This window comes from Eriocheir sinensis, chromosome 13 (assembly GCF_024679095.1).
Source record: "Eriocheir sinensis breed Jianghai 21 chromosome 13, ASM2467909v1, whole genome shotgun sequence".
NCBI classification, from domain to species: Eukaryota; Metazoa; Arthropoda; class Malacostraca; order Decapoda; family Varunidae; genus Eriocheir; species Eriocheir sinensis.
The window spans coordinates 21828555-21833554 of record NC_066521.1 but is presented as its reverse complement, the minus strand read 5'-3'; positions in this window follow the sequence as shown (position 1 = coordinate 21833554).

Sequence of the window (5000 nt, the reverse complement as noted above, 5' to 3'; positions counted from 1 at the left end):
GCATTACTAACTGTTTCTACCTATCCTTGACCCTACTACTACTACTACTACTACTACTACTACTACTACTACTACTACCACTACCACCATCACAGCAGCATCATTAACAAGGAAAATCTTAACACCACTTCTGATTTCAATTACTTTTTAAACTACTTCATCACCACCACCACCACCACCATCACCACCACCATCATGACAATCAGTACTAATCACGAATTCAACCACATAACTGAATTACCATCACCCCAATCACCACCACCACCACCACCACCACTATTATATGTACAATTAGGTAATATTTCATCTGTAAGTCTTGTAATGGAGGTGGAGGTGGAGGTGGAGGTGGTGGTGGTGGAGGTGCTTGAGGCGTCACTTTTTGTAATCATGACTAAGACGGTTGCGCTTTTAAGTGGAAGAGAAAATAAGTGATGGTATTGATGATGGTGGTGGTGGTGGTGGAAGTGGTGGAGGTGGTGGGGGTGGTGATGGGGGGGTGGTAATGATTGTAATATTCCACTAATCTCTCTCTCTCTCTCTCTCTCTCTCTCTCACCTCGCCATCAGAATCTTGTTAACCTCACCTGCCATTACGACGCTCACCTGTAATTAAGGTGTTAGCGGAGGTATGACTTGCTTCCTACCTTACCTGACTTTTATGTTTCTCTTATTTTTTCTTCGTGTTTATTTATGTTTGTGGTAATTTAGGAGTTTTTTTTTATCTTTTATTTTCTTTTTCTTCTTTTTTTTGTTTTGTTTTGGTATTTTTGTTTTGTTTTCCTTGTTTTGTTTATTATCATTATTATTGTTGTTTTCTCCTGTTTCTATCTGGCTACTTCCTTTTCCTTTTCTTCTCTTTCTTAATCGTCTTCTTCCTTCTCCTCCTCATCCTCATCCTTTTTTCCTCTTAATTTCTACTTCTTTTCCTTTTCCTTCTTTTTCTCAATCGTCTTCCTTATTCTCCTCCTCCTCCTCCTCCTCCTTCTCCTTCTTTTTGTGTTCGTATCGACTTCATTTTCCTCCTCCTCCTCCTCTTCTCTATAATTCATTGGTCTATATCGAAGAGTCTCCAAGGTCGTAAAATGTTTGCCTGATAAAAAAAAAGAAAAAAAAGAAATAGGAAAGAAAATATGAGAAAAAAACGGACCTTCGAATATTGTTTTTCAGAGTACGAGAAGATAGATAGATAGATAGATAGATAGATAGATAGAGAGAGAGAGAGAGAGAGAGAGAGAGAGAGAGAATTAGTATATATAGCAAGTAGAGGAGACGGTCAGACAGATGGGACCATAAATATAAGGAGACAGATCTCTCTCTCTCTAATGGTCCCTGGAGAGCATGTCACCCCTTCACACCCCTTAGCTGTCCCTTCAAATTTGTGAGACTGACACACACACACACACACACACACACACACACACACACACACAACCACACAGGTTCAATATAACATTCCTTCCTCTGCGACTTCAAAAACAAGAAGGAAAAGAAATAAAAAAAAAATCCGTGAATTGCGACAAGAATGAAAAAAAGAAAAGAAGAAAAAGAAAAGAAAAAGACAGACAGACCGCGTGTGAGCTGATAAAGGAAAGACACAAGACGACCTTACCAACACGTGACAGGTCGAGGAGGGAAAAAAATAAGAAAAGGAAATAAAAAAGGAAAAAAATAAGGGTGGAAGAAAAATCTGTTGGTGGAATGCAACGTGACACACACGTATTTATTTCCCTTGAAGCTGTCACGGAAAAAAGTGAGAGAGAGAGAGAGAGAGAGAGAGAGAGAGAGAGAGAGAGAGAGAGAGAGAGAGAGAGAGAGAGAGAGAGAGAGAGAGAGAGAGAGAGAGAGAGAGAGAGAGAGAGAGAGAGAGAGAGAGAGAGAGAGAGAGAGAGAGAGAGAGAGAGAGAGAGAGAGAGAGAGAGAGAGAGAGAGAGAGAGAGAGAGAGAGAGAGAGAGAGAGAGAGAGAGAGAGAGAAGTGATATAATATTAGAAGAGGAAGGAGAGGATGGAGAGAACGAAGAGGGGAAAAAATGAGAACAAAGAAAACTAAACAAGACAACAAATAAAACAATAATAAAAGAGATAAAAGAGATAATGAAGGAACAAAAAAATGGAATAACGAAATATGGAATGAAAATAAAAAAATAAAAAGTAAATAACAGGAACAGAGTAAGAAAAGGAATTAAATGAAACGAGATAAAGCAGGAATAAGGAAGACAGGTTAAAAATAGGAATAGGAAGAGGAAAGGGAATGAAATGAAGGAGATTAAGGATGAAGGAATAAAGACGAAAGAATTAAGAAGAATAGGAAGGAAAATGAGATATAAAACCAAAGCTGTACATGATTAAAGAAAGAAAGGAATGAATGAATGAATGAATGAAGGAAGGAAGGAAGGAAGCAGAGAAGCAACAAAATAAGATAAGAAACAATATAAAAAGAAGAGAAAGAAGATGAAATAAGCAAAGAGGAAAAAAAGGAAGAGAAGGAAAGGGAAAAAAAAAACCCTCATTCGATTCCAATTATTTTTTTTTATCCATTCCAATTCCGTTTTCAGAAGCAGGAAGTAACACACACACACACACACACACACACACACACACACACACACACACACACACACACACACACACACACACACACAACAAACAACCAGCACTCACGGGACGGTTTGCCTGGTAACCACACACCACCACCACCACCATCACCACCACCACCACCAAAAGATCTTTCCTTCAGGGTTATGTCATCACCACCACCACCACCACCACTAGGGACGTCAACACCACAAGATATGTTTTTCAGGGTTATGTCACCACCACAACCACCATTACCACCACAAGAATATCACCTCCACTAACAATCACCACCACCACTGTCCCATCCCCCTTACGTCACCACCACCACCACCACACCCACGCAAGGTAAAAATGGCACCAAAAGACGACGAAAAAAAAAAAAAAAAGAAGGAAAACAAGTGAGTGGAAGCCAAAGACACACCGGATGTTTCTGTGATGTCAGGAGGAGGAGGAGGAGGAGGAGGGAAGGGGGTTGAGAAGTGCGAAGGGTGGGTGGGAGGAGGTGAAGAGAAATGGTAAGGTAGAAGAAGAGGAAGAAGAAGAGAGGGAGAAGAAAAAGAGGAATGGAGAAGAAGGGAAGGTGAGGGGAAGAAGAAGAATCCAGGTGCTCACAGATGGAGGGAAGAGGAAGGAAGGGAAGGGGAGGGAAAGGGGAAGTAAGGGAGTGGGGGGCAAGGGAAGGGAGGAAGATGAAGGGGAAGAAAGAAATGCAGGAATGAAAGAGAATGGGGAAAAAGGGAAACAAGAATGAAGAGAAATGAAGGAAAAGGAGATGGAGGAGTGAGAGAAATGAATGAAAAAGATACAGAAACGAAAAGAATGGGAAAAAAGAAGATGCAGAAGGGGTGAATGAAAGAAAAAGTAACAGAAGATGATGGGGGATGATGGGGAAATGGGGGAGAGATGGAGTGAAGGGGAATAGGGAAACGAGAGAAGGAAGAATAGATAGGAAATGGAAAAGAAGGAAAGGGGAGGAGATGGAGTGAAGGAGAATGGGAGATATAGAGAAACAGGAGAGAATGTGGAAAGGGAAAAAACAGATGCAAGGAAATAATGGGAAATGGAGGAAAGAAATAGGAGTGTGAAGGGAAATAGTAAAAGAGAAGGAAAGAGAAATGGGGGAAACTAAGGAAATAGGGAGAGAAAGAAAGAGGAGGAGGAGGAGGAGGGGAAGACGCTTTCAACTCAGAGACAAACAAATTGCGACGTCGGGAAGGAAGGGAAGGAAAGGTGAGAGAGACAGGTGATGGTGATGGTGGTGATGGTGGTGATGGTGATGATGGTGATGGTTTACAAAGGAAGGTGAAGATGATGGAAAGTTTACTTGTATGCTCGACTGACTGTTTGTGTGTGTGTGTGTGTGTGTGTGTGTGAGAGAGAGAGAGAGTTGTTGTTGTTGTTGTTGGAAAGGACGGAATGAAGGAAGGAAAGTATAAGAAAGAAAGGAAGGCGGGAGGGAGGAAGGAAGGAAGGAAGAAAGAAGGAAGGGAGAACAGAAGGAAAGAAGGAAAGAAGGAAATAAAAGTAAAAAAAAAAAAGGAAAAAGCAAGGAAAAGAAAGGAAAATAAAACATTAGAGAAGAACGCAAGGAAGAGGAGGAAGAAAGGAATGAAGGAAGGAAGGAATGAGGGAGGGAGGAAGAAACGTACATACACACACACACACACACACACACACACACACACACACACACACACACACACACACACACACACAGAAGTACACACAACATAATAAAGAGGAGAAACAGAGAAAGAGAAGATAAGGAAAGGAACCAGAAGAGAAAGAAGAAGAAAAAAAAGTACTGTCAGAGGTAAGAAATGGAAGACAAGAGGATGACAGAAATAGAAGAAAAGTGAAGGAAGAAAAGGAAGAAAAGGAAGGGAGGGAGAGAGAGAAATGTGGCCGGTGAGACAAGTCGTGAAAAAGAAGAAGTGATAGAGAGAGAAAGTGAAAGGAGAGAAAAAGAGGAGGAAAGTGTGAAGGGAGGAGGAAGAAGAGGAGGAGGAGGAGGAAGAGGAGGAGAAAGAAAAAGACTGAAAAGCAAGTTATGGAAGAAGAAAAGAAAGAAGAAGAAGAAGAAGAAAAGGAGAGAACGAAAAAAATGATCAAAGAGAAACAAGTTATGAAAGAAGAAGAAGAAGAAGAAGAAGAAGAGGAGGAGGAGGCGAGAGGGAAAGACAAACAACAGAAGGAAGAAACAAATCAAGAAAAAAAAGAGAAAAAAATAAATAAAATGAGAAAGAAGAAAAAAAAGAAGAAAGAAGAAAATAAAAGTGAAAAAGAATTGTGTGAGTGAGGAAAGAATCAGATACCAGAGGAGGAGAAGGAGGAGGAGGAGGAGGAGGAGGAGGGGGGGATCACTCCTCTATAGTGTCCTTGGCTTATTGATCAGGCCGTCACCACCACCACTACCACTACCACCA